The sequence below is a fragment of the Manis pentadactyla genome, chromosome 5 (assembly GCF_030020395.1).
Source record: "Manis pentadactyla isolate mManPen7 chromosome 5, mManPen7.hap1, whole genome shotgun sequence".
NCBI classification, from domain to species: Eukaryota; Metazoa; Chordata; class Mammalia; order Pholidota; family Manidae; genus Manis; species Manis pentadactyla.
This window is the reverse complement of record NC_080023.1, coordinates 37571295-37588159: the sequence shown is the minus strand read 5'-3', so window position 1 is coordinate 37588159 and position 16865 is coordinate 37571295. Positions and strand designations below refer to the sequence as shown.

Below are 16865 nucleotides of genomic sequence, written 5' to 3'. Positions count from 1 at the left end.
AAAGTAGAAGAGGAGGTGATACTCCCAAATTCATTCTACAAGGCCAACATCATTCTAATACCAAAACCAGGCAAAGACACCACAAAAAAAAGAAAATTCCAGACCAATATCCCTGCTGAACATAGATGCAAAAATATTCAACAAAATATTACCAAACAGACTTTAAAAATATATCAAAAAGATCATCCAACATGATCAAGTGGGATTCATCCCAGAGATGTAAGGATGGTACAACATTCAAAAATCCATCAACATCATCCATCACATAAACAAAAAGGACAAAAACCACATGATCGTCTCCACAGATGCTGAAAAAGCATTCGACAAAAATTCAACATCCATTCATGATAAAAACCCTCAACAAAATGGGTATAGAGGGCAAGTACCTCAACATAATAAAGGCCATATATGACAAACCCACAGCCAACATTATACTTAACAGAGAGAAGCTGAAAGTTTTTCCTTTAAGATCAGGAACAAGACAAGGATGCCCACTCTCCCCACATTTATTCAACATAGTACTAGAGGTCCTAGCCATGGCAATCAGATAAAACAGATAAATAAAAGGCATTCAGATTGGTAAGGAAGAGGTCAAACTGTCACTGTTTGCAGATGACATGATACTGTAATATAAAAAACCCTAAAGAACCCACTCTAAAACTACTAAATCTAATATCTGAAGTTGCAGGATACAAAATTAATACACAGAAATCTGTTGCATTTCTATACAGTAATGATGAACTAGCAGAAAAAGAAATCAGAAAACAATTCTATTCACAATTGCATCAAAAATATAAAATACCTAGGAATAAATCTAACCAAGGAAGTGAAAGACCTATAGTCTGTAAACTACAAGACATTCATGAGAAAAATTAAACAAGATACCAATAAATGGTAACACATCCCATGCTCATGAATAAGAAGAATTAATACTGTCAAAATAGACATCCTGCCTAAAGCAATCTACAGATTCAATGCAATCCCTATAAAAAAATACCAACAGCATTCTTCAGTGAACTAGAGCAAATAGTTCTAAAATTCATATGGAACCACAAAAGACCCCGAATAGCCAAAGCAATCCTGAGAAGGAAGAATAAAGCAGGGGGAATTATCTCCCTGCATTCAAGCTCTACTAGAAAGCCACAGTAATCAAGACAATTTGGTACTGGCACAAGAACAGACCCATAGACCAATGGAACAGAATAGAGAGCCCAGATATAAACCCAAACATATATGGTCAATTAATATACATAAAGGTGCCTTGGATATACAACAGGGAAATGACAACCTCTTCAACAGCTGGTGTTGGCAAAACTGGACAGCTACATGTAAGAGAATTAAACTGGATTATTGTCTAACCCCATACACAAAAGTAAATCAAAATGGATCAAAGACCTGAATGTAAGTCATGAAACCATAAAACTCTTAGAAGAAAACACAGGCAAAAATCTCTTGGACATAAACATGAGCAGCTTCTTCATGAATGTATCTCCCTGGGCAAGAGAAACAAAAGCAAAAATGAACAAGTGGGACTATATCAAACTAAAAAGCTTCTGTACAGCAAAGGACACCATCAGTAGAACAAAAAGACATCCTATAGTATGGGGGAATACATTCATAAATTACATATCCGATAAGGGGTTGACATCCAAATTATATAAAGAGTTCACTCACGTGCCTCAACAAACAAAAAGCAAATAAACCAATTAAAAAATGGGCAGAGAAGCTGAACAGACACTTCTCCAAAGAAGAAATTCAGATGGCCAACAGGCATATGAAAAGATGCTCCACATCCCTAATCTTCGTAGAAATGCAAAGTAAAATCACAATGAGGTATCACCTCACACTAATTAGGATGGCCAACATCTAAAAGACAAACACCAAATGTTGGCGAGGTTGTGGAGAAAGGGAAACCCTCCTACACTGCTAGTGGGAATGTAAACTAGTTCAACCATTGTGGAAAGCAGTATGGAGGTTCCTCAAAAAACTCAAAATAGAAATACCATTTGACCCAGGAATTCCACTCCTAGGAATTTACCCTAAGAATGCAGGAGCCCAGTTTGAAAAAGACAGATGCACCCCTATGTTTATCACAGCACTATTTACAACAGCCAAGAAATGGAAGCAACCTAAATGTCCATCAGTAAATGAGTGGATAAAGAAGATGTGGTACATATACACAATGGAATATTATTCAGCCATAAGGAAAATCCTACCATTTGCAACAACATGGATGGAGCTTGAGGTTATTATGCTCAGTGAAATAAGCCAGGTGGAGAAAGACAAGTACCAAATGATTTCACTCATCTGTGGAGTATAAGAACAAAGAAAAATCTGAAGGAACAAAACAGCAGCAGAATCACAGAACCCAGGAGAGGACCAACAGTTACCAAAGGGAAAGGGACTCGGAGGATGGGTGGGAAGGGAGGGATAAGGGGGAAAAGGGGCATTATGATTAGCACTCATCGTAGGCTGTGGGGGGAGACACGGGAAAGGCAGCATAACACAGAGAAGACAAGTAGTGATTCTATAGCATCTTACTACGCTGATGGGCAGTGACTGTAATTGGGTATTTAGTGGGGAGTTGATAATAGGGGGAGTCTAGTAACCATAATGTTGTCATGTAATTGAACATTAATGATAGCAAAATAAAAATAATAAAATAAAAATTTTTTAAATTTAATAGAAAAAAATAGAAGTAAATGGAACGGAAAGAATGGGATCCTCCTGAAGAAGCCTGGCTAGATTTGTTTCACTGCTCTGAAGACCCAGAAAAGAACAGTTGATCAAGATAGAAGACCCAATTAACTGCATCATATACAAAATAGTTTCTTATCCCCAGTACTTAAGTGGGATATTGGTGTGTCACAGGGCATTGATGGCTATACATTTTTACAATGGTAATTTTCTTAGAATGATGACAAATTTACCACAGTTGAAAATATACTTGAATACTACTTGTGTGGCTTTCTTTGTAAATGTTTCTGGGACAAAATTCTCCAGTGTTGTCTCATGTTTCTGTATGTCTTGTGAACAGAATTACTGACACATCTTTTTCTATACTATCTTTTTAAAGGATATGTGGATAGCAAACAGCCATGGAAAATAGATCTATTATCTCTAAAGCAAAGGGCAGATCTATGCGCTGTCAAGTATAGTAAAGATCACATCTCCTTTCAGAGCAAAGATAGGGCAGGTTAGCTTGCAGCCACTACACAAAGATTGGGGTTCCTTGATTTTGGGTTTCCTCAGCTATGATACAAATGCACTGTGAGCATAGCATCCACTTAGGTACACCTCTCCATCGCTCCTGTGGGGCTTGTTGGCTTGGCCAGGGTGGTGGGCAGGGTGGGTATGGGGGGTGGCATGGAGGCAGTGCAAAGGAGTCAGATGCAAATTGAAACTGAGGCCTTGGGAAAAGCACAAAACTTAGAGGCCAATTTACTACCTTGCAAGTTGAATAAAACTGTAGACCTGTTGTACTTCTTGATAAATGTCTGAATTTAAATTTAATATTTTGACACATATGACCTCATGAGCCTTTAGATAATCTATTGGTAATACCTCTTAATATTACCAGGTGGCAATATAAATATATAGATTTAGAAGTTTTCTAATTTTAATATAGTAGATTGCCTGGAATGAAACTTTCTTTCCTGAAATAGTTTGACAGATAAAAATAAGAAGACTAATAGAATTGTTTTCTGATATTATTTTCCAGCAAGAGACCTGAACTTCAGAAGAATTATCTGTTCACTTTCTTAGTTTTATGGCCTCTAAATCTCTAGTGTTCAGAGAAAAGAACTGGAAAAAACAAGGGTAGTTTGGCCATCCTTATCTGTATCAACTGCAAAGGGACTCTCACCTGGCACATACCACTTACTCTTCTTTCTAATTCCACTTCTGTTCCCTGGTAAACTGTGAATGGTTTGTTTTATAATGTACACTGCCCCTGTGAAGGCACACATCCACTACTAAGATACAAAAGATCAGTCTGATGATCTTTTAACTCTAATTTCCAAAATTCCTAGAGGGATTTAGCTGAACCTGGGGAAATGAACATCAGAATTGGTGATCAGTCTTGTAGGTTCCCTACTGGGGCTTTCACAAATCCTTAAACTGACTGACCTTGAGCCAAGTCTCACCTATAAGCGTGCTATAGTGTCCTAATTTATGTCCCTGATTTCACCATTGCCTTTCAACAACCTAGTCTACAAATAGCCACCAGAGTAATTTTAAACATAAATTATACAAGAAACCTTCTATAACCAAAATGATTATTTTGGGTACATATTTTGTAACTCTTAAATGGCTCTTAATCAATAAACCTATACAGTATATTAAATCCATTCAGTTACTTTGGCATACATTTGGAGCACATACAAGAAAGGAATATTGTTCAAGGTTAAACATCCTGTGAGTATTTCACCAAGCTTTTATTTATGGCTGAGGTGAGCATTTTTTTACCAACTGCTTTCAAAACATTCCAAGGTGAAATCATTGTGCCTCTGTTCTTGCTAAAATGCATGAGCCTCAACTGCACATTCATCTAGATGCTGGGTCAAACTCCAAATTATATTTTACCTAGACTGTTGCTATTTTCTTACCCTCCCCCCAGATAGCCTCTGCTCATTTCCATGCAGAGATAGAGGGTTTCTATAAAGATACGTGCTTTCATCAAGCCCCTTACTTGAAATCTTCTTTTAACCCTTTCAAAACACAAGTTTTGCACTTAATCATCAACTCAGAAAAGCCATACTCTAAGTATCTGTCAAAGAATATAAACCACAAAATCACTGCTGATCACTAGCTGTCACAAACTAGGTTGAATAAAACTGAACCATTTACAGATGATTGTCTGAAAAACAGGTGGTCCAAACATTCATCTATTTTAAAGTATCTTCCAGGACTGAGTCTGATCATCACAGAATTCTGAAACTTTTGTCTTGCTCAAAACCTCATTGTAAAAGAAATGCAATTTGGCATTTAGACTTTTATTCTATTTCTATTTTCACATAATTTTTTAAAAAATAAAAAACTGTACATCAGAATGATATCTTATTATTATGAGTTGATTATGTGCCAGGCACTATTCAAAGAATAATTTGCATATGATTTCATTTAATCCTCACAAAAAACACTCGAGTTAGACACTTGTTTTCCCTATTTTAATAAGGGCCTGAGTAATTTGCTCAAGGTCATGCAGCTTGTAAATGGTGGCATGAAAACTTGAACTCAAATTTGAGCATTAAAGAAGCTACCACTTCTGTAGTTACTTTCAGGGTATAGTTAGGAATATATATTTTTTATATTTATATAGTTCTCTCTCCATAACTACCCATGGAAGGAAAAGCTTTCATCTCAATAAAAAGAAACATTATTCTCCTTTGCAGCTAAAAATTCTTAACTTTATAGATGCGATAAATTATATAACTGATAATTTATGCATTTTTGTATTGCTACTTAAAAGTTTGAACCCACAGTCACTCACATTTGAGAAATTCACAATTTTATAAACACATACATAGAGTGTTTGAGTCATCAAATTCTACTTTTGCTTATGTTAAATAGATTTATTCATAAGCATAAGTATATATTTATGTACAAAAATATATGCATACCCATACAGAGAGAGACAGATAAACTTCTAAAAGACATTTAGCTAATTGGTGGTAGTTGGGGCTCTAAGTTACTGGTCTCCAAATATTTTATCTATTGTGCTGATGGAGAAGGGGAAGACAAAAAAGAAAGAAAATGAAGACTAAACATGCTTCCAAAGAGCTAAGTAAACACCAGAGACCACAAGTGTTGGTTATTTCATGCTTACTTCCAAAAAATTAGGATAATTACCCACACCTTTTTAGACTGTTGTGTGTGTGTGTGTGTGTGTGTGTACCTTTGTACAAAAGAAGGGAGGAAGGGAAGGAGGAAAAAGAGAAAGTAATTTATTAAATCATTTGTTAAATTAGAAAAATGGCATCTCTTCTTACCTCATTTTGTGGTTAGGATGAATTAAGATTCCACTGCAGAAATTAAATAATTTAATATCATGTCATCCCAGTCTCTTTGCTAAGCAGATTCCTCTGTTATGCCTAAGTGACCATGGTTCACACTACAAATCCACACCTCCTGCCATAAAATTGGACCAGGAGTGAACACCAGACACCAAGGTAGCCAATCCATCACTTTGTACATGACTTATGGCCAGATGAATAACTTTTCCTAAGCAAAGTTGTCTCACTCATCCCATGGCACAGGGGATACTGAGAGACTGTTGATTAGCAGTGGATCTAAAAGTGAAACATATCACATAGCTGTGTCAGGATGTAGCAAGTTATACAAAGGTGGAAAGTAAGGAGTAGTGTTAGCAGATAGGAAATGGACTTTATTTTTTATGGAGTGATCAGAGTCCAAGTGGGGTTTTATTGTTTAGTTCTGACCAAATACAGAAGCTATTTGTCAGCTTTATATATAGATACCCCCCTCACCTCACCTCAAATGGGCCATGTACAGACAGCTGAGGAAAAGCAGAGAGACACAAGAGGCAAAAAAAAAGGGGCAGTAAGTCAATAGAGAGAGACAGGGAGAGATGAAAACAGAAAATAAAGAGTCCAATCACAGCTATTTCAAGGCCACAGATTTTGCTGAGCGACTCTCCTTAAGTTGTATTAAATAATTGGCAGAACAAATCAATAGAAAATGGTATCTTTCTGGAAAGTTCTGATTCACCAGATTTGGGAATGTCCATTAAGCTATTAACCTACACTATTTACAACTCATTAGGAATTAGTTCATCAAATAATTATTTTTCCAAGAGCTAGAGACTGATACAATTAACTGATAGTTAATGGAGATTGAACCAAAAGTAAAGTTATCACAGAAGGATGAGATTCCTTAATGAGATTTCACGCAGACAACCATACAGGCAGAAAAATGCACAAGAGTTCTATGCATCTATCAGTAGGCCAGAGGAGTAGACAAGGAAAAATGAGATAATTCAAGATTTAAATATCATGAAAGAATTGGGACAATGAGCTCCAAAGCCATCAGCTTCTTTCTCCATCTCAGGTTGCTTCTTTCTCCAGATATTCCTCTTTGATGATCTCCCCACAGACAAGCTTCATCTCCTTCACAGCCCATGTAATGAAACAACCATCCAATAACCTGTGGGTCTCCCATATTACAAGGATACCAAGGATAAACTGACTCCAATTTTCACCTGTATTCCCAGAGAATGGACTCAGTCATTCAAATGGGCCAAGGTCTCAGATATAGTCCAACCAACTGTGAAAATGTAGGATAAAATTTTGTAACAATAATATAGCATCTTTCACTGCAGCCATGTGAATAGATGGGGAGAAGTTTTCTAGAGATTTTTAATCAGTAGCTTAATAGTTATGTACTATAATACCACTAGCAAATATGAATATGGGTACCATATATCCATCATGTTCTCTTTATCTCCAAAGCAATTCAGGCAGTCTCTTTCCTCATTCTGTACTCACCATGACAGAGTCTACTGGGTTCACTGAAATGCTGTGTATATATGGAAGCTGCAAATTATATTTGGAAGAAATGACTGTCTTATTTTATGTGAACAGCAAAGTCAATAAGGAACTCTCATAGAAATAACCTGGCAATTTTCATCAAGAATAATTGTTATCAGACACATGTTTTCTTTTTTATAGAAATCTGTATAAAGAAAAAAAAAGAATAAGACAATAAGAAAAAAATGAGAAAGTTAAATAGAAAAAGTATCAGTAGTATTGGCTCCTTTCACCACTCACTTTCTACTGTCTCAAAAGAAGCCTCAATTGATTTCTCCCATGACTCTTTCATGTGCTTCTGCATGTTCTCAGAAGTCCAGTCTTAGCTGAATCTTTAATGTCTTACCTTGTACCTCAGGCTTTTTGCAATATATTTTTATAAAGGCAGTTTCTCTATAGAAGGTATTTTAGTACTTGTTCTTAATATTATTTATGACTATGAAACATTGATAAAAATTTACCATCAAACACTACAGAAACAGGCAGACAGAGCCACTAATGAGATTATTTTAAAACAAACAGGAACACAGAATAATTCTCATGAACAAATGTTGTGAAGAAGAATTTCCCTCTACCCTTCAAGGTTCTTATAATTGGCCTAAAAATATAATTGACATGAGACAGATTAACAGGAGAAAAAAAAAAGTTTAATGACATACATATAAACAACCCACAATATGAGATAACAAAGACCTTCAAGTAAAATGAAGTACATGTGTCACCCTGCACTAAGCAGAGAGTCAAAGTCCAGGACTTCAAAGGGAAAGAAAGCAATTCTCAGGAAGATGAAAAAGAGTAAATGTTTGGTAAACAAATGTTTGCTGGGCCTCACAGAAGCAATGGGACACAAATAAGAATTTTAACAGACTTAGTTAAGTTCATCCTTGTCTACTACCCTGAGTTCATATTATAATGAACTTATCTATGGTGATAACTGGAGCAGGTCATCTAAATTCTTTTAGGCAGTTAGGGGGAAGGTCAAAGTTTCTTTCTGAGTCTTCTGGGTCTTGACTGTTTCTAGCTCTGATCTGTACACCAGAGTGGCATATCTTGGGACAGCCTGCCCTTGGTCCCTAAAAAATGCTGGGGTGAAAAGACTCTGAATTGAATATTGTATCTCTGAAGTGATTATAACTACTTAAAAATGACATGGGTGCATATGAAAAATAAACAACTTAAAAGAAAAAGGAAAAAAAACAAATATAACCTATTATAATTGGATCAGAGATGGATTTTTGAGTAAATATATTTCTTAGAATTGTTGCTTTTATAATTATCTTTGAGTAATAAGTACATAAAAATGAAAATATGGTGGAAGAGGAGTTACAAATGTGTTACAAATGGGTAAAACCTTTACCCAGAGGCATGAGCCACCATGGAGAGCTCCAATCCTGCACTCCTCAGAAGAGCCTCAGTCTCCTGCCCTGACCCTTCTGGCCACATACCCACATGGGTGCTGCAGTGCTGCAAGGGATAATGTTAATAATAATTCTAGATCATCTGCTGAAGAGACAGACACATTTCTACTCATTGCCCATACATTTTTCCTTTTTGTCCTAGATCTTTAGAGAAATAATTCCTCTAGCCATGCCATTAGGTTTCTAAATACAGAACTTTGGACTTTACTTATGTACAAAAAGCCTGAAGTCATGTAAATTATTTAAACTAAACAGCACAAAACAATGATGAGCCTGAGTGGCTATCAAAAGGCAATTCCCACAGATCCTCCGGAGCTCCTCCTACTCACTCCTCTTCAATTTGCTTATTCTTTTAAAACCTTCAACCATTTGTCTTCCCTGGAATGCCACTTTTCCAATTTACCAAAGCACTATTTAGAAAAACATATAACAATGTTTGGCAATTTATTCCCCACAGTTAGATATTTAGGCTGACAATGGTCAAATGCTTTGAAATCTTAAGATTGGGAACATTAAGACTCCTGTTTTGTAACCCTTTTATATAACCTCATTTCCATGCTTTTATAGAAAGGAATTTTACCTCCTAAACTCCAGTTTAACAATTCTCCTTGGATACAAAAGCATCCTCCTTTACAAAAACTAAACTGAAAACATCAAAAACAGAATTTAAATAGTGTTTGTTTAAGACTATATCTGATTCAGTTGTTTGTCCCCATCATCTACTTTTTCTTTTCTATTCTATTCTAGTCTACTCTATTCTATTCTATTCTATTCTATTCCATTCGTTATCTTACTTTATTTTTGCTCTTTCTCTTTTGATGAACAGATAATGGAAAAGGGAAGGACTGGAGAAGAAAGAACCTGAGTGTGCACTTACTGAGCAGACAAGCAGACCAAAATAACTTCAGTTATTGTATTATTTGCCGTCAAAGACCCTTTCCTTCTCCACCAAAGGTGATTTAGTTTCAAACTGGGAAAATTTGTGCCTGTTTGCTATAGAGGATATAACCAAGGGGGGCTGGAGTGTGGGGTCGGCACTACCTGTTCCCAACGTTCTTGGACAGAATTACGGAATTTAGGTTAAATGAACCTAGTGACACACCCAGATTTATTCTGCCTTTAGCATATTAATCAAAGAGAAAGGAAACAGATTATTTTTTTATAGCTTTACATCTTCTCCTTCTGTTTGCCGCTAGCAGCTCACAAGTTATTTTTGAACTCTAAAAAATACCAAAGTGCTGACATATTTTCTGAAGACAAGTGAGCCTTTAATCTCTCATAACATGCCAGTGAATTTACTTGGACCATAGTTTTTAAGTGTAGGTTTGTTTCTGTTTTGTGATTCTAGGATATAAAACTGTCCATGACACAGTCAACTCTCCACTTTCTTTTAAATGGAAGCCTTCGGTAGTTGAGATGGTTATTCTGCAGCCAGGTTTGTTTTATAGGCATTAATACTAAAACCCTGGGCAACTAACCACCCATCTCTGAAGCAATCTCTATGGCAAGAAGCACCAAGTTCCCATGATAGACTAAAAACTCTGGAGGGTGTGGAAATATGAACACTCCACCCTCCTCTCCACAACGGCGTGGCTGCACATAATGTGCTGGGGAAACAGCCATAATATGCAATAAATTCTCAATAAATGAATTAATAATCCAACATGTACCATTAAATAAATAATTGTATTTACCTGGGCAATATTTGATTTACTTTTAGAGACGCTTTGTTCTTTAAAATTCTGAACAGACTATATATTCTTTTTTAACTGATATAAAATATACAAATATAAAATTTACCATTTAAGCACACAGTTATGTAGGATCAAGTGTATTCAAACGTTTGAGCAACCATCACCTCTATCCATTTCCAGAACTTTGTCCTCTGTACCCACGAAAAAATAATTCCCCGTTCTCCCCTTTCCCCAGCCTCTGGTAATCTCTGTTGTACTTTCTGACTCTATGAATGTGTCTATTCAAAATATCTCATGTAAATGCAGTAATACAATATTGGTTTTTTGGTGCCTGGGTTATTTCAAATTGCATGAATGTTTTCCAGGCTTGTCCATGTTGTAGCATGTATCAGAACTCCACTCCTTTTGAACACTACATGTATATATATTTATATTCTACTGTATGTATATATCATGTTTTGTTTATCCATTCACTTGAGGATTGACATTTGGGTTATTTCCACTTTTTTGGCTATTGTGAATAATGTTGCAATGAACATAGGTATGCACGTTATATGTTTGGGTTCCTGCTATCAAACTTAGAAATAAAACAGCCAGTTATTTTACCAGCAAAATGAGTTTATTTGGGAATAGCAAAGGAATTGCAATTTGGAACAAACAATGGCAAAACCACAGGCAGATCTGAAGAGACAAATTTAGGAGGCAACTGGGGAGAGTTTTAAACAACAATTCATTGGAGAAGGTCATGAGTTTGAGGTTGTAGAGGTTTCTCATTGGCTGTAAGTAATGGTTAAAACTTTAATGTTGGGGCAGTGAGATATCTTCCCTCTTTTTCTTAAAAGCAGGAGTTGAAATTGATACCTGAAAAATATCCTCCTTTGTCTAGATAAGAAGTATTTTCCTTCTTCCTGCTGGTCATGCAAGCTGTAAGGAGCGTGTGTGTGCCTGTGCACATGAGGCACATGCAAAAGCTCCCCAGGCAGGGCTTCCCAACTCCTTATTACATGTGGTTTCCTTTACTCGTTTTCACACTGCTTCCACTTATTTTTGGCATATACATGGAAGACGAATTTCTGGATCATCTAGTAATTCTACATTTTATCTTTCTGAGGAATGGCTATTTTAACTTTCTATAGGGCTACACCACTACATATTCCTATCAGCAATGACCAAGAGTCCCGATTTCTTGTTGCTTTACATTTTAAATCACCTCTCCCTCCCTCCCACTCCCCATCTCATACACAAATACACACATACTTTATTTGGTAAGATTTATTGAACATTTATTATCAGCTAGATGCCAGGAAAAGCCAAGGAAAACTAAGGCACTGTCAGACATTCTTTGAACCAAACATAAGTTCTGACAATACGAAGCAGAGGTTGGGTAATCTAAAATAAAAATTTCATGTTAATTGATTTGTATCAAAGAATGTATTGCTTATCTGTCTGAATTATTTGCATTTATGGATATTTCTTTGTTTTAGCTTCATACATATTATTTTTTAGATTTTTAGAATGTGGAGAAATTGAGTATATTAATAAACCTTAATATGTATGCTTTAGTGAGCAGAATGCAAACATTGTAACTTATTTTAGTCTCCTCAATATGTAACAATACAACAGACAAAAACAATTTAGTTATTATAGCTACAATTATTTTTAAATGCTTACTATGTAGTAAAAGTTGGAGTAAGTGCTTAACATACATTGTCAATGAAGTAGTAACTATCATGTTAGGAATGATACCCTGCTAGGAATAAAGAAAATGAGAATCAAAGATGCTGGGTCAATTTGCTCAAGGTCACTATGGAAGCATGTGGCAGAGCAAATTTCAAAATCAGCCTGCTTTTACAAGTTCAATATTGAAAACACCACATTTATTTTGACAGTGTTTGGTAATACTTAAATACACAGTGCTTATTATGAAAGGGAATATTAAGAAATTGTTTTCAATTTTCATTCTAGGTCCTGGCAGTAGCCCCCAAGTGCTTCCACACATAGTTCAGAACAGCTGGAATAAAATATATAGCTATTATTTATCAATTTTGGATGTTATTATCATTTACTTCTGGGAAATCACAATCCTCCCCAGCATATTGCTTATCTATATTTATTTAATACAGAAAACAAATAGACTTTTGAATATAATGCACAGCAGAATTGGAACTAGAATCTTTAGTCACTCTTAGGAATTTCATAAAGTTTAGCAACAATGTTTCTAAAAGATTCTTCTGTATATAACAGTATCTTCCTTTGGATTTCCCTTTTACTTACAGAAGAATCCCAAATCCATTACTTGTAATCTATGACATCTCTAGGACTTTATGGCCACCACTGCTAGTTCACTCACCCTTTTCCAGGTGTACTGGACTCCACAGCTATTGCTCTAATACAAGCAGACACCCACATCAGGACATTTGCACTTGCTGTCTTCTGCTTAGACTCCTCTCCATCCTGGTATCTACATGCCTCATTCCTTACTTACTTTCAGGTACAGATCAAATGTCACCTTCCTGATAACCCTCTCCAAAATAGCACCAACTACCCCCTCATCTCCAACTGTCACCTTGTCTTTACCTTCATTTGTCAATCTTTCCAATTGTTTGTTCATTTTTAAAATTGTTGTTCAACAGCCATACCAGGCTGTTTGACATGTACCATTTTTTGCAGAGATGGTACACTTACTGGTTTCCCACTGATGTTGCCCCTCAGTGCTGGTTTAATTACTGTAACAAGGTGAAATTCACCAACACAAGTTTGGAGAATTGTAGCTTGTAAGATGGCAATGCCCAATATGTTCTCTGGTATTGGTGAAAGAAAAACCTAATATTCTCATGTGAGAGTACAACCAATTTTCAGTGTCAAAGGGATCTTCCTGATCATAACCATTTGCCTTCTGTAACTATCAATGGCATTTAGGGGGCCAGAAAGCTTCTGAGAGTTGCCATGTGTTAGAGTGTATCTGGCTCTATTATCAACCAGCACCTTCACCTTTCTTTATTTTGTGGGGACTAGTGAATAGTGAGCTCAACATGGGGCCTTGATTTTCCCCAGTGGCCCTCACCTGGAGGCAATCTTGGCCTGCATCTTATACCTAAGGCATGGGAGGCATCCATCCCAAACAGGACTGTGTCCCTGAGACCTCTGCTGGAGCAGGTGGGGCTCCAGGAATAGTAGGGTCAGGTATGAACTGGTGTTCAGGTTTTAAGGTTTTCCCTAGACTGGCCAACACATTGTTTCAGGAGGGTTCCCAACAGCAATGAGGTTAAACTACATTTGCTTTGGGTTACCTTTGGGGGACCCTTTATAGCCAACTGGGATAGCCTTCTGGCATTTTGAGTTCTTTCTGTCTTTGGCCTTTCACACATCCTATACCTGTTCCCAGGATTTGTCAGTTCCTCCCAGATCAGCAATGGACCTCCCAAATCTTAAATGTCTCATCCAATGCCTGGGTTCATCATGGATATCAGCATCCCACACTTGGTGCCAGGAATGAGTAGAGTCTCTTAGCTTTCATTCCTGTGTTGTCTTTTGGCTCCACTTTTTCTCATAAAGCATCAGTCATCATTGTATCATTGTTTCCCTTTGTGAAATTTCTCTCTCTCCTACCCCCAACCTTTTCCAAGATTTCTTTCTTTACCTTTGGTTCTCAGTAACTTACACAGTGCTGTGAGTATGTGTTGTCTTCTTGTTGTTTGTGTCTGCTCAGCTTTATGTTTCTGTAGATTGACATTTTTCACTAAATTTGGAGAAATTTAGCCATCATTTCTTTAAATATTTTTCTCCTCCGTTTCTTCTCTTTACTCTTTGTTGTATCAGTTATACATATGTTAGACAGCTTAATATGCTCTATAATATATTGAGGTTGCATTAATTTTTTAAATTTATTTTTCTCTGTATTCTTCAGATCATATAATTTCTATCAACTGGACTTCAAGTTTTCTGAACAACCTTTTTGTTTGCCATCTTCTATCTGCTATTACACCATCAGCAAATTCTGCATTTCAAATATTACACTTTTAAGTAGAATTTCCATTTTTTCTTTTTTATAATATCAATTTCTCTGCTGAGATTCTTCATCTGTTCAGCATTATTTCCTTTACATCCTTGAACATAGCTATAATAGCTGATTTAAAGTCCTTGCCTTCTAATTCTAACCATTGAATCATATTAAAGAATACTTCTACTTTCTACTGTCTGCTTTTGCTTTGGACTATGGGCCAAATTTTCCTTTTCTTTTCACATATGCAGTAAATTTCAATTATATATTGTGAATTGTGGATTGTACATAGTAAAAATCTGGATTCTGGAGTCTTTCTCAGAGAGCGCTGATTTTTGACTACCTAAATTACATACTATGTATCTTGAACTTGTGGAATTTGGGTTTTATACTTTGTGAGTTTCAGTTTAGTCTTAGCCTTAGGAAGAATGCTCAGTCCTACAGAATAATAATTATTCCTAAATCATAACCCTTCACATTGGAGAGATTTAAATGTCAATTCCTGTCCCCACATGTGGCAGGCAGCAATTCAAATCTTTGCTTAGTATTTTCAGCCTACAAGCTGTTGTTTCTCCCTGTACTTCTTGGAATCTGCTCTGTGCATGCATCATTCCAGTTTATCCAAAGATCTGAGAGAAGTTTACATGCAGAATTCCCTTTCCCTTCTGTGACTCCTTCTTTTTCAGTATTTATTTCCTCAATTTCCAGGTGGTTTAGCAATTCTCACCCTGACCCAAACCACTTAGTTTTAAAACTGTGGCTTTCTAGTTGAGTTTTACCTCCCCTGCATCAACCACTTGGACTGGGATGTGCCCTCAGGAAAATAACACCCTGAACTTACCCAGTGGGCTTCCCTTATTTCAAGGGTCAAATAATGTTCAGTCTTACTTGCTTTGGTTTGATCTCCTGAGTCTCAAAATAGTTGTTTTATTTACATCTTATCTAGACTGTATAAGTGCTATCTGAGGGAGAGTTAGTCTGATATTAGGTACTCTGCCATTCATTACTAAAACTGGAAATACCTAGAGATGTATCTAAAAGGTGCATGGCTAAAAGCATGATGAGAAAAGGCCTCTTGAAATCAGGGACTTAAAGTGCATTTGTTACAATGATAATGTCATTAGAACATGTATCTTAAAGGCTAAATGCAAATTTTAAAAACAGAGAATTTAGTAAGAATTGCTGTTGGAAACATAGTAGACAAAGAAAGGTGATGGTTTTTGAACTTATTGGAAACTAGCCACAGAAGAAAAAAAATACATAAAAAAAAACAGAACAGTCCATAATGATGATCTCATCTAATATTTTACTTTACAGATAATCAAGATGAGGTTATAGCTTGTTGAAGTATATCCAGATAGTAGATCCCGTTATAGAACCACAAGTTTCATGATGTCATCTTGTTTCAAGCCCCATATTATTTACGGACACTGTAAACCTATTTCACAGTAGACAGTATTTTCTTTATATTTAACAATGTGCCCATACTGATGACATTGGGCTTCTAATTTTCTACAGACAGTTAGATAAAGATGAGCTGCAAAAACTCATGGTAATGCCCATAAATAAGGGATGTTTGTTAGGAAGCCTATGCTCTTGCTCTGACCCACTATATACACATATATATCATCTCTGTATTATTCCATTCCAATACTATTAGATCTTTTAGAAGGTCTATAGTGGCCTGGTAACTTCTACTGGAAAGGAGAAATTATGACATGTCTGGAGTAAAGAATTACAAGTTTTCATAAGATATGGCAAGAACTAGTTGCATGTGCTGAGACATAGCTTCCAAAGGAATTTTGACAGAAAGGACAGTGTAGGTAGTTCAGGCAAACAGCAGATTATCAGGTATTTGTCAGGCTCATTGACATCATAAGGGAGAAGAAAACCCAAAGGCCAACAATTCTGAAAATCCAAGTACATATCTGACATCAAGAATATCTTAGCAGGTAATTGACATTCAACCAGATGGAGTTCAGGACTATGACCAGATCCCATGAAATGGTGTGTGGGAGAGATGCCTAACTTCCACCACGCTTCAAGCTACCTTCTCTGGGCTCCCTACCTCCTCTTCTACCCCATTCTAATGTAGCCTGAGACAAAGTTTACTGCTCTGAAGCACCAATACTAATAGATTTATGCAACTGCATGTTCATTGCAGAATTATTTACAATAGCCAAATACAGAAGAACCTAGTGTCCAT

At 36.3% G+C, this 16865-nt stretch overlaps 1 long non-coding RNA gene across 3 annotated transcripts in view; it reads right to left on the bottom strand.

The window, feature by feature from the left end:
• Positions 1 to 16865, bottom strand: part of LOC118916024 (uncharacterized) — a 326719-nt gene that overhangs the window by 251935 nt on the left and 57919 nt on the right. The window lies entirely within an intron of this gene.